Source organism: Somniosus microcephalus, chromosome 7 (genome assembly GCF_052327205.1).
Source record: "Somniosus microcephalus isolate GS21.2 chromosome 7, FLI_Smic_1.0, whole genome shotgun sequence".
NCBI classification, from domain to species: Eukaryota; Metazoa; Chordata; class Chondrichthyes; order Squaliformes; family Somniosidae; genus Somniosus; species Somniosus microcephalus.
The window spans coordinates 99,219,404-99,236,511 of record NC_140993.1 but is presented as its reverse complement, the minus strand read 5'-3'; the positions used below and the strand labels follow the sequence as shown (position 1 = coordinate 99,236,511).

Here is a 17,108-nt window from a genome sequence, read left to right as displayed (position 1 = left end):
TCCTGTGCAATGTGCAACCAGGCTACGTTGATCTCCTGGGGAGGGCTCCTCCGCCCATTGGAGGGGAAGAGAACCACCGTGTGGGCTGTGACTCCCTCCAATAGCATATGGAGGGAGTCATGGGAGATCCCGGGAGCTGCCGTGCACCTCTGTGTAGTGCTTGTCAGTGTTTGCAGCACCTCAATGCTGCAGAACACTGACAGCAGAACTGTCAAAAACAATTTGGACATGGCCCCTTTAAGGATACCGGCTGATGACGCGTCATCAAATGACGTCATCAGACCAGCTTCCTTTTAATTGGCCGGGAACCTCGCTGGGCGGGCTTAACAAGGCCAATCAACGTAAAATCACTTCAACAGAGCGGGCTGGAGCAGGCAGCGGGCTGGGACTGCGCTACCGACACTGGCCGCCCCGGACCCGCCTCAGTAGGCAAAATCGCGACCAATGTTTCTGATCTTATCCTCACTGATGTCCACACATTCACCTTCCAGCAAAAGTTATGGAATAGAACTCCCTCTATGGCTCAGTTGGTAAACACAATGGCCCGGATTTTCCGTGGCCTATGACTGCGTATGTGGTGTGTACATGGCCATAAGTGCCCGGCAATTTCCGGGTTTACGCATGGGCTGCACACGTGCAAAAATCCGGAACTTGCGATCTGACAAGAATCTTCTTGAAAGATCCTCTGCATCCCCAGGAAATGACTATTTGCCCAGCGAATGCTCATGAAACTCTTACGCCTGGTAAAAGCCGGCGTAAAGCCTCCTTTTACCAGCGTAAGGGTGAACATAAATACTAAAATAACATTTTAAAAATCATTTTAACGTTCAAAAACCTTTAAAATTAGTTTGTTATTTTTGGCCCCTTAAAAAATGTTTAAATTTATTAGTTACATGTTTAAAATTAAATTTTTGTTTTAAATGTTTAATGAAATTGTATTTTAATTAATTTTAAACGTAATTTTTTTTCAAGTTTGTGTACATGTATTTTTTGGGTGATTCCTATTAAGCTTAGGGGGTTTCCGTACGTAAATGGAACACCCATAAGCATAATGGGAATCCCCTTTCTGATTGGTTGGGCCAGCCCACATGGTCCCGGGGTGCTTGCGAATCACTTGCGTCCCTGGGATATGTGGGCCTTTACACAGGCCTACACCTGCAGGCCCAGGAGTGTGAGTCTCCATGGATCTAGGACCATCAGGAAGGTGCGTAGATTTATTGCGGTTCAGAGGCTCAATGTGCAACTGAGACATAGAGATCAGAAGGTCCGAAGGGCAGTTCCTGGGGAACCTGGCATGTGCTGATTTAGCTGATCTCAGCCAGGGTGGCCGTAGTGCTGCTAGATTGTTCTCAGGAGGGAGAGGAAAATCAATCAGGTTCCTGCTGCTGATTGCAGAACAGTGACACCTGATGGAAAGTATCTGTGTGTGGGCATCCTGGACATTGAATGGGGACATGATTAGATGCACCCACTGTGGAATAGCCTGCAAATATTGTGGAGGTGAAATTCAATAGTGCAAAAAAAGCAATGTGAGATACGCCCGCGCCTGTTCAGAAAGCACAGGCACAATGTCAATTTGGTGCTGCCTGCTAATTAACATGATAGGAGCGCACAGCCTAGCAAGAAACACACTGCTGACAGGCAGCAGGGGGCCGAAGTTCGCATCACTGGAGCGAGGCTAGCTTTACATAAAGCAAGCCTGCTCCTCTTCAAGGCAGTTTTTTGATTTTAAAGCTGAACTGCCTTCTGCACATAACACATTTAAAATCCTTCAGAACTAGGCAGTCTGCAGCTCTTAAAGCCAAACTGCCTTCTGCACATAAAAATGCTTCAACACTAACACAAATGGCTCAACAGGCCAGGGAAAGGGCACCCAGGGTCTCAGATGTTCGGAGAGGTCCTCTACCCACAGGGGGCCAGGAGGCCCTTCAGAAAGAAGAATGTGGGACCAGATCGCCGAGGCCATCACTGCCAGCAGTTTCACCCCCAGGACATGGCTCCAGTGTCCAAAGAAGCTCAGACGAGTGGTCAATGTCCGTGAATGCATTTTCAAAAGCTGTCTCCTACCAACTGCACCACTAGCCTCACACACTGCTAAATGCACGACCCCCCCTCCCCATCACTCACCTGCCATTATTGGCAGAGGCATGGCTGAGCCCTTGGCCAGCGGTGAGGCTGAAAGAATATAAGATGCCGGTATCCTCATACTTTATCCTTCTTCTCACATCCCACTTCCCCCTCATCCCACAATCTCTTCTGATTTACAAGCTGCACATGATGTAAACATGCACCTCTTGCTTTACCCCCCTCCCCTCACCACAACCCTACCCTTGTGCCTTCCTCATTTCAGACACTCAAGAAATCCAGCCTGCCCAGCCAATGCTTGATCAAGAAGAGGAAAAGGAGAGTGAAGAAAAAGAAGAAACACTGTCACTCGATTTGACACTCCCAGCCACCAGCTCCTCCAGGTTGACCTGCAAGACCATCTGCAGTGACCCCCACTGAAAGTCAGCAGCCTTCCACCAGCCATACTGCAGCCACTGGGGGTAGCACTGCGTGACAGCACTAGGATAGGCAAAGGCACACACAAGACAGTCTCTAAGGGAATACACAAGGATGATTAGTTGATTTTTTAATGTAATATTTGATGCATAGATGGATATTACCAGTTAATAAAGGTCTTCAAGTTTTTATCATTGCTGTTTCTTAAAGCCATAGGACAAGCAAATTTAGTTAGTGTTGAGAGCAGAGCTACTGGGTTACAGTGGGCTGAAATTCAATTTTGGTGGTGGTGCAAGTTGGGCAGTAACGGATCGACCGTTCGTTATATATTCCGCCCAATTTTTTTATCCATTGACTTCATTATGGGTGACCTGATTGAGGTCTTTGGAATTATGAAAGGGTTTGATAAGGTAGACATAAAGAAGATGATTCCATTTGTGGGGAAGACCAAAACTAGGGGCCATAAATATAAGAGAGTCTAATAAATCCAATAGGGAATTCAGGAGAAACTTCTTTACCCAGAGAGTGGCAAGAAGGTAGAATTTGCTACCACAAAGAATAGTTGAGGTGAATAGCATAGATGCATTTAAGGGGTAGCTAGATAAACACGTGGAAAGGAGAAAAAAAAATAGATAAACACATGAGGAAGAAAGATTATGCTGATACGTTTAGATGAACAGGGGTGGGAGGAGGCTCGTGCGGAGCATAAAACAGTTGGCATGGACCAGTTGGGTTGAATGGCCTGTTTCTGTGCTATATGTTCTCTGTTATTCTCTGTAATAGAAAGAAAAATCAGCCAGGGTGTATCATGGGCAGCCAATCCTCTACCACCCATTTTGTGCCCCCACTGAAGTTAAATTTCACCCCCAATAAGTCAAATTCATGGGATTCTGGTATTTTCATCCTTGTTTTGGAGATTTTATATGGAATTCCATTTTGAAGATGGAAAAACTAGCCTTGCCTATAATACACAAAAGGACTTAATTAACTTCCCTATCAAGAAGGTCATTGGCTTATAGTGACTGCATATTCCAGATCCTGTTTTTATTACGAGAGGTATTTTTAACCAGTGTTTTTAAAAATTGCATTTCATGAATCCATCTGTTTTTCCACAAACACTGAAATCCATTGGCCTTGGTGGTTAGCTTTCTGGTAACATGGTATAGGCCATTCATTAATCCTAGGAACAAATGGAGAGAAATTCAAATGTAGAAAGTTTTGCATCTGTAAAATGGGCTTTAGGCCTTTGAATTTTACTTTGCTATCTGTTGTACCCGTTCTGCACTGGATGTGTGCCAGATGCCATATTGGCTCGGGTGACTTTTAGTTGTCTAGGGTGCCCACCTGAAACAGGCATTAGACTCTTTAAATATGCAAATCAAGGTCCTAAGCCAGTTGTAGGACCCCAAATGCGAAATTCAGATACAAATGGGTGGAACGTGCGCTGTCCACACTCCATCTAGTTGTACCAGGTCTTGAGCGGCCTAACCAGCAGTCCTTAAAGTGACGGCTGGAAGCCGTTCAAAAAAAGGCCCATAAATATTCAGTTTTTATTTTTGTGGACCCTGGAAAAATAGGAGTCCTCCACAAAAATACTCTGGCACACTGCCAGCACATTTGATCCTCCCCCCACCCATCCCGGGATAATTTGCCCCCTCATCCCAGAACCAACCTTGTTGGCTGTTTGCCAGTGACATTTAAACGAGGCCCAAAGCCAAGTTTGGCTTGGACTTCAGGCCAGCACGGACCAGCGCATAGAGCAGATGCTCTGACCATTTTGTGCTCATTTTAGGCATAAATGAATTTCCCTCAAAGGGTTCAGTCCAGAAAGAACCAGACTACAGACATATGTTCTACTAGTGAAAGGATTCGCAAATTTCATGTCTCCCCTGAAGATTTACTTCTGGCTTATTGGAGAAACCCTGGCTGGACTGAGTTTAAAATCCAGGGCTCCAGGGCCCAACAAGATGGCTACGGTCAACCTCATGGCCAAGGCCTGCAAAGTTCAGGTTTGGACTGACAAAGAAGGAATGTTCCAGAAATTAGAAGGCAGACAGGCCTTCTGCATTTATGTATGAGAAGCAAACAGTGGCATTCGGGCCTCTGATTAAAACCCATCAAGGCCGTTTGCACAGATAATCAACGGGTAATAGCTGCATTCAGACCTTCGTTAGCTGACTTCAATACTGTTTGGAAATGATCAACGGGGCATTAAAACTGGAATGGCCCCATCACAAGACCAGTTACACAAAGGAAAACACTTATGGGACGTTTAAAGACTGATTAACCGGCCATCCAGGTCGATGGGCCCAGATCGTTTTCCTTTGTATCATCTTCAACACGTCCAGGTCAGACAAAGAAACAGGCTGATCTGGCGAGTGATAAGGGCTCCCAGAAGGGGTATAAGCAGTCCCTCGGGAAGCCATATCTCTCTCTCTCTCGCCTGGACTCCGGTGCCCTGCCTTACCATCAAGAAGATCGACGATGAAAAGCCCATCCAAGGGAAGCAGGATACCGACAGTTACCTTTGAATCACTGGGGTATCTCTGCTCTGGGCGGTGAAAACCCTAAAGACATCGGCAGGCAACGGGGCACGGAGCAGGCGTTCTAACATCCGAGACTGGTGAGCATAAACTTTCTGGCCCATCGCAAGACAACTTAGATAGGTGTAAAGGGTAGGAGTTAAGGAGATTGCTAAAATTGTCATTTTAGTCATTTTCCCTCGATGTGTCCGTTTCTCCTCCCCCGCTAAGTGTAATTGTGTTGCATCCATAGTGTTTTTCTCTGTATAGTGTTTAATTTTCTCTATTTTTAATAAACATTGGTTTTCTTTGCACCAAACCACTGGTCTCGTTTTGTTTATATCGCTGCTCGTAATAAGTCCGGTGGTCAGAACCAGAGGGGAAGCGATTCGAACCGCATGGGGCTGGAGCAGCTCAGATACGCCTGACTGGCCAGACACAAACCCCAAACCAAAACCCCCTACACTAGACAACATAAAAATCCCTGAAAACATTGCACTAAGAATTTGGCATTCTTGCTTGGAACGTCCATCAAATCTCTGTATGCAAAATGAAACAAGCAAATGGCACAACAGGGGATATTCTTCCAATGTTGGTTTTATGTGTTTTGTCATGGTAACCAATGGGAGTTCAGCTATTACCCTGTACTTCCAAGTGATATCAGAGCTGTGAATGCTGGATGCTGTTGTTAGTGATGTTTCATTATCTCAATCTGATTAACAAACATTAAAGGAGCATTAACTTCATGAACAAATGTTTTTTTTTCTTATGACAGAATCACATAAATGTAACTGAAATAATTATTGAATCACTTTTAAATGACAGTTTGGCAAAAGTGATATAACGCTTTTCTCCCAGCCAAGGAAACAAAGGTTTGCCAAACTGTTTTTAATTAAAACTGTGCAATGTCAACTAAAACATTTACTAATTAAATAATTATTACAAAGAACTACACTATTAAAATAGGTATAGGACACTCTCTATAACTCACCTGGTAAATATACAATCGAGGGTGGCATTCATCCATATGGACCGGAAAAGTTTCACTCCTGGTCTGTTTTGAGTTAGCTAATCTCTGATTAGCAATAGTGGTGCTATAACAGCCTTGGATTAAGGAAGGGAAAATCAACCAGGGGTCCCACTCCTGATTGTTATCCAGTGACTTCTGCTGGGAAGTATGTGTGCAGGTATCATATGGGGACAGGAGTAGATTTGTCTGTAATGTCCTCCATGATTGCGCAATCTAATGGCATCCAGTGTCTAGGCATCCATATAAAAAAATGACTACTTCGAGGGACGTTGTCACATTAATCTGTAATCCAGGGTGAGTCAGCAGCTTCAGAAGAAGGAAAGAGAGGCAGGCATGGGCTATACTGAACTGAACAAAATTGTACTAAACAGTTAATTTAAGCAAATAATTTTGATTAAAATATCATCAGACGTTTAGACTAGCGCAGCATAGCATGTGACCCGAACAAACGTAAATAAGGGTATAATGGATCGCATTTGCAAAGATATTATAATTTGATAATTACTTTTTATTGTATTTTTATCTGTAGACTTTTTGTCATTTATATTCCTCACTGATTGCACCAATTCATGTCATGAGGCTAAAAATGTCTCTTTGCCCACTGTTAGAGCTGTTTCATTATCAGCCCGTTACCAAGCATTCTACTGCTATGAACAAGCCACATTCATTTTTATCTTTTCTGAACCTAGGCTGTTCGCTTCAGTAAAGCACACCAAAGAACAGACAAAAATCCTGGCAGATAGCCCACCAACACAAATGCACAGCTTTATGCAAAAGTAAAAAACTGCGGATGCTGGAAATCTGAAATAAAAACAGAAAATGCTGGAAATACTCAGCAGGTCAGGCTGCATCTGTGGAGAGAGAAACAGAGTTAACGTTTCAGGTCGATGAAATTCAATAATAGGTGTAGACGTAATTTGGAAAAGTGCTTCTGAACTCAGCACCAACACTGAAAATGAAACAGTATCCATTCTTGTCACAACTAAAAATATGTAAACACAAGGGCCGCGATTTCCCCAACCTCGGCGGGTCTGGTGCAGGAGATGTCGGTGGCGTGTCCCAAACCCGCTGCTGGCTCCAGCCCGCTCTGTAGAATGATTTTACATTGATTGGGCTTGTTTATCATCAGCCGGTTTCCTTAAAGGGACCATGCGCAAATTGATTTTGACAGTTGTGCTGTCAGTGTTCTACAGCATTGAGGTGCTGCAAACACTGACAAGCACTGCACAGAGGTGCATGGCTGCACCCAGGTTCTCAGATGACTCCCTTCATATGCTTATGGAGGGAGTCACAGAACACAGGGAGGTTCTCTTCCCTTCCCATGGGCGGAAAAGACCTCCCAGGAGATCAACACAGCCTGGTTGCACATTGCACAGGAGAGCACAAGCAGGGCTGTTGTCAGGAGGACCAGGCTGCAGTGGCACAAACCTTTTAATGATCTCAGTAGATCACGAAACGTTACTGCAAAGCCACACTCAACCTCATCCTGCTGTGCCACTCATCACATCCCCATCACTCTGCCTTCCCTACCCTACTCCTGCACATCCTTACTCACACCAACTTACTTTGCACCTCCAACCATCCCATTCTATCTACATTATCACTTCCCCATCTCACTAGCCACTCCTCACACTCACCCTCATCCTAGTCCAATCATACCAACTAACAACACACAAGGGTAGACACTTGGATGTTTTATCCAATGTTCATGTGAAGTTTCTGTTGATGTGGTGTCAAACATTGAAACCTTTATTTTCAACACTTTGCATTCTTGGACAGATTTGTGTGCACCTTTAGAAGTGGCTTAGTGAGTTGCAGTGAATAGTGAGACATAATGGTACCCCCCTCAATGGTGATGAGTGTGAAAGGAATGGCTTGCGCATTGCAGGGATGCTTTATGGTGTTGTTGTGGGGTGGTGCCAACCTGGCGCATCATGTGCCAGCCAGGGTGTACAGTTTCAAGTGAAGTAAATCTGGCCATGGCGAGGCCATCCCTGGCCTCCCGGGCAGCAATGTGGTCGGGTGCTGATGCCCTCTGTCCTGTGCAGCATCAGTTGATTATGGGGAAGGTTGGTGTTGTTGTTGGTGCTACTGGTGTGCCTGGTGCTACTGGTGTTGGGGCTGATCGTGGTGGGATTCTGAGGACCAAGGTGAGATAGTTTCAAGGGCACCAATGCTGATGTGATAGATGGCAGGTGAACTTGAGATGACAGAAGCGACCTGTCAATGGTGAGAGAGGTTGTTCCAATGAGGTGACACTGGATAGAGAGTTTGCTCCAAACACTTGCAACCTGCATAAAGCTCAATCTGTCTTCCAAATGCAGTAAGCAACAGCTTCTGAGCTTAGAAAGTGAACACCTGTGAGATGGGAGCACATTTGCAGCTGTCAGGTAATGAGATAATCCCATGGTGACACAACTTCGATCTCCTTACCTGACGTGATCCCCGAGCAGTGTGGACCCCATGGGCGACCTCGTAAAATGGTACAGTGAGCTCAAAATACTATTTAATGGGCTGTTAACAAGGTCATAATGTCCTAAATTTCCTCCACTGCTGCTGCGTGTTGGGTCTACTCAGTCCTGACAGACCTGATATCTGGGAAAGTAGCGTGGCGGCTGGACAACAGTAGGTTCCCAACCCGGTGTCAGAAAAAATAATTTTTCCACCCGACCCGCCACCAAACGTGCCCGCTGAGCCCCCCAAAAATTCCCCCAAGGTCAAATATAAGAACATAAGAACATAAGAAATAGGAACAGGAGTAGGCCATTTGGCCCTTCGAGCCTGTTCCACCATTCAATAAGATCATGGCTGATCATAGAATCATAGAAAGTTACAGCACAGAAGGAGGCCATTTCAACCCATCGTGTCCGCGCCTAACCAGCCTAACCCCACTTCCCAGCTCTTGGTCCGTAGCCCTGAAGGTTAGAGCATCCCAAGTGCACATCCAAGTACTTTTTAAATGTGGTTAGGGTCCCCGCCTCTACCACCCTTTCAGGCAGTGAGTTCCAGACCCCCACAACCCTCTGGGTGAAGAAATTTCCCCTCAAATCCCCTCTAAACCTTCCCCCAGTTACTTTAAATCTGTGCCCTCTGGTTTTTGACCCCCCTGCTAAGGGAAATAGGTCCTTTCTATCCACTTTATCTAAGCCCCTCATAATTTTATACACCTCAGTAAGGTCTCCCCTCAGCCTCCTCTGTTCCAAGGAAAACAGACCCAGCCTATCCAGTCTTTCCTCATAGCTAAGATTCTCTACTCCTGGCAACATCCTTGTAAATCTCCTCTGTACCCTCTCTAGTGCAATCACATCTTTCCTGTAATGTGATGACCAGAACTGCACGCAGTGCTCTAGCTGAGGCCTAACTAGTGTTTTATACAGTTGAAGCATAACCCCCCTGCTCTTGTATTCTATGCCATGGCTAATAAAGGCAAGCATTCCCTATGCCTTCTTAACCACCTTATCCACCTGGCCTGCTACCTTCAGGGATCTGTGGAAATGCACTCCAAGGTCCCTTTGTTCCTCTACACTACTCAGTGTCCTACCATTTAATGTGTATTCCCTTTCCTTGTTAGCCCTCCCCCAATGCATTACCTCATACTTCTCCGGATTGAATTCCATTTGCCACTGTTCTGCCCACCTGACCAATTTATTGATATCTTCCTGCAGTCTGCAGCTTCCTTCTTCAGTATCAACCACACAGCCGATTTTAGTATCATCTGCAAACTTCTTAATCATATCCCCTATATTCAAGTCTAGATCATTGATTTATAGCACAAAAAGCAAGGGACCTAGTACTGAGCCCTGCAGAACCCCACTGGAAACTGCTTTCCAGTCACAAAAACACCCATCAACCATTACCCTCTGCTTCCTGTCTCTGAGCCAGTTTTGAATCCAACTTGACACTTTGCCCTGGATCCCATGGGCTTTTAACTTTGTGACCAGTCTGCTATGTGGAACCTTATCAAAAGCCTTGCTAAAGTCCATATACAATACATCAAACGCACTACCCTCATCCACCCTTCTACCTCAACTCCACTTTCCTGCACTATCCCCATATCCCATGATTCTCGTAATATTCAAAAATCTATCAATCTCTGTCTTGAATATACTCAACGGCTGAGCCTCCACAGCCCTCTGGGGTAGAGAATTCCAACGGTCCAGCGGCTGGACCTGGGAGAGAGCAGCATCGAGCGCGGCGGCAGTTAAAACCGGCGGATTCAGCGAGGCCCGACCACAGCGGCTGGACCTGGGAGAGAGCAGCATCGAGCGCGGCGGCAGTTAAAACCGGCGGATTCAGCGAGGCCCGACCACAGCGGCTGGACCTGGGAGAGAGCAGCATCGAGCGCGACGGCAGTTAAAACCGGTGGATTCAGCGAGGCCCAACCACAGCGGCTGGACCTGGGAGAGAGCAGCATCGAGCGCGGCGGCAGTTAAAACCGGCGGATTCAGCAAGGCCCGACCACAGCGGCTGGACCTGGGAGAGAGCAGCATCGAGCGCGGCGGCAGTTAACACCGGCGGATTCAGCGAGGCCCGACCACAGCGGCTGGACCTGGGAGAGAGCAGCATCGAGCGCGGCGGCAGTTAAAACCGGCGGATTCAGCGAGGCCCGACCGCAGTGGCTGGACCTGGGAGAGAGCAGCATCGAGCGCGGCGGCAGTTAAAACCGGCGGATTCAGCGAGGCCCGACCACAGCGGCTGGACCTGGGAGAGAGCAGCATTGAGCGCGGTGGCAGTTAAAACCGATGGATTCAGCAAGGCCCGACCGCAGCGGCTGGACCTGGGAGAGAGCAGCATTGAGCGCGGTGGCAGTTAAAACCGGCGGATTCAGCGAGGCCCGACCGCAGTGGCTGGACCTAGGAGAGAGCAGCATCGAGCGTGGCGGCAGTTAAAACCGGCGGATTCAGCAAGGCCCAACCGCAGCGGCTGGACCTGGGAGAGAGCAGCATTGAGCACGGCGGCAGTTAAAACCGGCGGATTCAGTGAGGCCCGACCGCAGCGGCTGGACCTGGGAGAGAGCAGCATTGAGCACGGCGGCAGTTAAAACCGGCGGATTCAGCAAGGCCCGACCAATTCAGCAGCAGGGGACAGAGGTAAAAAGTAATCAAAGTGTGATGTCAGCAGGAAGCAGGTAAGTGATTGGTTGGTGAGTATTTCTCTCTTTTTTAAACTTTAACTCTGGTTTATAGTTTCTAAGGTCTCTCTGGTGTAGTGGGGACTGTTGGTAAACTATTTGACTGTAGTGTAATTAGTGGGATTGATTGATTTAATTTAAACTCAATTAATTAAAGGGTAAATCATGCCAGGGCAGCCCGGCCCCGTGATATGCTCCCCCTGCGATATGTGGGAACTCAGGGACACTTCCTGTGTCCCTGACAACTACATGTGCAGGAAGTGCACCCAGCTGCAGCTACTGACAGACCGCATTGCGGCACTGGAGCTGCAATTGGATGCATACTGGAGCGTTCGCGATGCTCGGGACATCGTGAATAGCACGTTTAGGGAGTTGGACACACCACAGGTAGAGGTTGGACAGGAAGAAAGGGAACGGGTGACCAACAGGCAGAGTACTAGGTGCAGGCAGGTAGTGCAGGGGTCCCCTGTGGCCATCCCCCTCTCCAACAGATACACCACTTTGAGTACTGTTGGGGGGGATGGCTTATCAGAGGAAGGCAGCAGCAGCCAACTTCCTGGCACCAGGGGTGGCTCTGCTGCACAGAATGGGAGGAAAAAGAGTGGTAGAGCTATAGTAATAGGGAATTCTATTGTAAGGGGAATAGATAGGTGTTTCTGTGGCCGCAAACGAGACTCCAGGATGGTGTGTTGCCTCCCTGGTGCAAGGGTCAAGGATGTCTCCGAGCGGCTGCAGAACATCTTGGAAGGGGAGGGTGAATAGCCAGTTGTCGTGGTGCATATAGGCACCAACGATATAGGTAAAAAGTGGGATGAGGTCCTAAAAGCAGAATATAGGGAGTTAGGAGGTAAATTATAAAACAGGACCTCAAAGGTAGTAATCTCAGGATTGCTACCAGTGCCACGTGCTAGTCAGAGTAGAAATAGAAGGATACTTCAGATGATAATGTGGCTAGAGGAATGGTGCCAGGAGGAGGGATTCAAGTTCCTAGGACATTGGAACCAGTTCTGGGGGAGGTGGGACCAGTTCAAACCAGACGGTCTGCACCTGGGCAGGGCTGAAACCGATGTCCTAGGGGGAGTGTTTGCTAGTGCTGTGGGGGAGGGTTTAATTTAAAATGGCAGGGGGTTGGGAACCTGAGCAGGGAGACAGAGGAAAGGGAAACAAGGATAAAAGCAAAAGATAGGAAGGAGAAAAACAAAAGTGGCAGTCAGAGAAATCAATGGTTTAAATCAAATGTAGCTACAGTAAATAATAATTCTAATAGGTCTAAGAGCATTAAAAAAACAAGCCTGAAGGCTTTGTGTCTTAATGCGAGGAGCATTTGCAATAAGGTGGATGAATTGGCTGTGCAAATAGAGGTAAATGAATATGATTTGGTTGGGATTACAGAAACGTGGCTCAAGGATGGCAGCACGGTGGCATAGTGGTTAGCACTGTTGCCTCACAGCACCAGGGACCCGGGTTCGAATCCGGCCTCGGGTGACTATCTGTGTGGAGTTTGCACATTCTCCCCGTGTTTGCGTGGGTTTCCTCCGGGTGCTCCGGTTTCCTCCCACAGTCCAAAGATGTGCGGGTTAGGTTGATTGGCTATGATAAATTGACCCTTATTGTTAGGGGGATTAAATACGTGGGGTTACGGGGATAGGGTGGGGTGTGTGTAGGTGCAGGCTCGATGGGCCGAAACGGCCTCTATCTGCACTGTGGGGTTTCTGTGATTCTGTGAAGACTGGGAACTCAACATCCAGGGGTATTTGATATTCAGGAAAGATAGGCAAAAAGGAAAGGGAGGTGGGGTAGCATTACTGGTTAAAGAAGGGATTTACACAATTGTAATGAAGGATATTAGCTCTGATGATGTGGAATCTGTATGGGTAGAATTGAGAAATACTAAGGGGAAAAAAACATTAGTGGGAGTGGTATATAGACCTCCAAACAGTAAGGCGGAGGTTGGGGATGGCATTAAAAGGGAAATTAAAGAAGCGTGCAATAAGGGCACAGCAGTCATCATGGGTGACTTTAATCCAGATATAGATTGGGCTAACCAAATTAGTAACAATACTGTGGAGGAGGAATTCCTGGAGTGTTTACGGGATGGTTTCCTGGACCAATATGTCGTGGAACCAACCAGAGATCAGGCCATCTTAGACTGGGTATTATGTAATGAGAAAGGATTAATTAGCAATCTTGTTGTATGAGGCTCCTTGGGCCGGAGCAATCATAATATGATCGAATTCTTCATTAAGATGGAGAATGAAGTAGTTGACTCAGAAACTAGGGTCCTCAATTTAAATAAAGGAAACTACGATGGTCTGAGGAGCGAGTTGGGTAGGATTGATTGGGGAATGGCACTCAAAGGGTTGACGGTGGATAGGCAATGGCAAACATTCAAAGACCAAATGGATGATCTACAGAAGTGGTTCATCCAAGTTTGGCATAAAAATAAAACAAAAAAGGTGACTCAACCGTGGCTAACAAGGGAAATTAGGGATAGCATAAGATCCAAGGAGAGGACATACAAATTGGCCAGAAAAAGCAATAATCCTGAGGATTGGGAGCAGTTTAGGATTCAACAAAGGAGGACAAAGGGATTAATTAAGAAAGGGAAAATAGAATATGAGAGTAAGCTTGCAGGGAACATAAAAACTGACTGTAAAAGCTTTTATAGATATGTGAAGAGAAAAAGATTGGTGAAGTCAAGCGTAGGTCCCTTGCAGTCAGAATTGGGGGAATTTATAATGGGGAGCAAAGAAATGGCAGACCAACTAAATACATATTTTGGTTCTGTCTTCACAAAGGAGGACACAAATAACCTCCCAGAAATGCCGGGGCACATAGCGTCTGATGAAAGGGTGGAACTGAAAGAAATCAGTATTTGTAGGGAAATGGTGTTAGGAAAATTGATGGGACTGAAGGCCGATAAAGCCCCAGGGCCTGATAATCTACATCCCAGGGTACTTAAGGAAGTGGCCCTAGAAATAGTAGATGCATTGCTGGTCATCTTCCAGAACTCAATAGACTCTGGAACAGTACCCATGGATTCAAAAAAGGTGGCAGAGAAAAAGCGGGGAATTATAGACCGGTAAGCCTGACATCGGTAGTGGGGAAAATGCTAGAGTCCATTATAAAAGATGTAATAGCAGAGCACTTGGAAAGCAGTGACAGGATCGGACAAAGTCAACATGGATTTACGAAAGGTAAATCATGCTTGACTAATCTACTGGAATTTTTTGAGGATGTAACTGGTAAAATAGATAAGGGAGAACCAGTGAATGTGGTATATTTGGACTTTCAGAAGGCTTTCGATAAGGTCCCGCATAAGAGATTAGCATGCAAAATTAAGGCACATGGGATTGGGGGCAAGGTATTGACTTGGATAGAGAACTGGTTGGCGGACAGAAAGCAAAGAGTTGGAATAAACGGGTCGTTTTCCGAGTGGCAGGCAGTGACTAGTGGGGTACCGCAAGGATCGGTCCTAGGACCCCAGCTGTTCACAATATATATTAATGATCTGGACGAGGGAATTGGATGTAATATCTCTAAATTTGCAGACAACACAAAGCTGGGTGGGAGTGTATGCTGTGAGGAGGAGGTCATGAAACTCCAGTACGATTTGGACAGGTTAGGTGATTGGGCAGAAACATGGCAAATGCACTATAATGTGGATAAATGTGAGGTTATCCACTTTGGTGGCAAAAACAGGAAGGCAGATTATTATGTGAATGGCAATCGATTGGGAGAGGGGGAAGTGCAAAGAGACCTGGGTGTTCTTGTGCACCAGTCGCTGAAGGTAAGCATGCAGGTGCAGCAGGCGGTTAAGAAGGCAAATGGAATGTTGGCCTTCGTAGCAAGAGGGTTCGAGTACAGGAACAAGGATGTCTTGTACAGTTGTACAGGGCCTTGGTGAGACCGCACCTTGAGTATTGTGTGCAGTTTTGGTCGCCTTATCTGAGGAAGGACATTCTTGCCATGGAAGGAGTGCAGTGAAGATTCACCAGGCTGATACCTGGGATGGCAGGAATGACGTACGAGGAGAGATTGGGTCAATTGGGCTTGTACTCACTGGAGTTTAGAAGATTGAGAGGGGATCTCATCGAAACCTATAAAATTCTGTCAGGCCTGGACAGACTAGATGCTGGAAGGATGTTCCCGATGGTCGGGCAGTCGAGAACCAGGGGTCATAGTCTAAGGATAAGGGGTAGGCCATTTAGGACTGAAATGAGGAGGAATTTCTTCACCCAGAGAGTGGTGAACCTGTGGAATTCTCTGCCACAGAGGGCAGTGGAGGCCAGTTCATTAAATATATTCAAGAAAGAGTTGGATATATTTCTTAAGGCTAAAGGGATCAAGGGATATGGGGAGAAGGCAGGGACAGGGTACTGAATTTGGATGATCAGCCATGATCTCATTGAATGGCGGAGCAGGCTCGAAGGGCCGAATGGCCTACTCCTGCTCCTATCTTCTATGTTTCTATGCTTCTATGATTTACCACCATTTGAGTGAAGAAATTGCACCCCATCTCAGTCCTAAATGGCCAACCCCTTATTCTGAGACTGTGTCCCCTGGTTCTGGACTCCCCAGCCAGGGTAAACATCCTCCCTGCATCTTTTTAAAAATTTGTTTATGGGATGTGGGCATCGCTGGCAAGGTCAGCATTTATTGCCCGTCCCTAATTGCCCTTGAGAAGGTGGTGGTGAGCTGCCTTCTTGAAACGCTGCAATCCGTGTGGTGAAGGTACACAGTGCTGTTAGGTAGGGAGTTCCAGGATTTTGACCCAGCGACGATGAAGGATCGGCAATATATTTCCAAGTCAGGATGATGTGTGACTTGGAGGGAAACTTGGAGGTGGTGGTGTTCCCTTGCGCTTGCTGCGCTTGTCCTTCTAGGTGGTAGAAGTTACGGGTTTGGGAGGTGCTGCCGAAGAAGCCTTGGCAAGTTGCTGCAGTGCGTCTTGTAGATGGTACACACTGCAGCCACGGTACGCCGGTGGTGGAGGGAGTGAATGTTTAAGGTGGTGGATGGGGTGCCAATCAAACTGGCTGCTTTGTCCTGGATGGTATCAAGCTTCTTGAGTGTTGTTGGAGCTGCACTCATCCAGGCAAGTGGAGGGTATTCCATCACATTCCTTACCTGTGCCTTGTAGATGGTGGAAAGGCTTTGGGGAGTCAGGAGGTGAGATACTCGCCACAGAATACCTAGCCTCTGACCTGCTCTTGTTGACACAGTATTTATGTGGCTGGTCCAGTTAAGTTTCTGGTCAATGGTGACCCCCAGGATGTTGATGGTGGCAGATTCGGCGATGGTAATGCCGTTGAATGTCAAGGGGTGGTGGTTAGACTCTCGCTTGTTGGGGATAGCCATTGCCTGGCACTTCTGTGGCGTGAAATTTACCTGCCACTTATCAGCCCAAGCCTGAACGTCATCCAGGTCTTGTTGCATGTGGGCATGGACTGCTTCATTATCTGAGGAGTTGTGAATGGCACTGAACACTGTGCAGCCATCAGCAAGCGTCCCCATTTCTGACCTTATGTTGGAGGGAAGGTCATTGGTGAAGCAGCTGAAGATGGATGGGCCTAGGACACTGCCCAGAGGAACACCTGCAATGATATCCTGGAGCTGTGATGATTGACCTTCAACCACCACAACCCTGTCAAGCCGTGTAAGAATTTTGTATGTTTCAATGAGCTCACCTCTCATTCTTCTGAACTCTAGAGAATATAGGCCTAGTCTACTCAATCTCTCCTCATAGGACAATCCCCCCTATCTCAGGAACCAGTCTGGTGAACCTTCATTGCACTCCCCCTATGGCAAGTATATCCTTCCTTAGGTAAGGTGACCAAAACTGGACACAATACTCCAGGTGTGGTCTCACCAGGGCCCTATATAATTGCAGTAAGATGTCTTTACTCTTATACTCAAATCC

General features: G+C 46.8%; 1 protein-coding gene across 3 annotated transcripts in view; it reads right to left on the bottom strand.

Annotated features, from left to right (window-relative positions):
* The window catches only part of dlgap1a (discs, large (Drosophila) homolog-associated protein 1a), a 1,322,085-nt gene that overhangs the window by 276,549 nt on the left and 1,028,428 nt on the right, over positions 1-17,108 (bottom strand). For 2 of the 3 annotated variants that reach the window (XM_085992777.1, XM_085992779.1), the window contains exon 5: positions 6,016-6,360. The exons of the other annotated variant lie outside the window; for it this stretch is intronic. The gene's annotated coding sequence lies outside the window, so the exon portion shown is untranslated. The remainder of the gene's footprint in view (positions 1-6,015; positions 6,361-17,108) is intronic. 3 annotated transcript variants of the gene reach the window in all.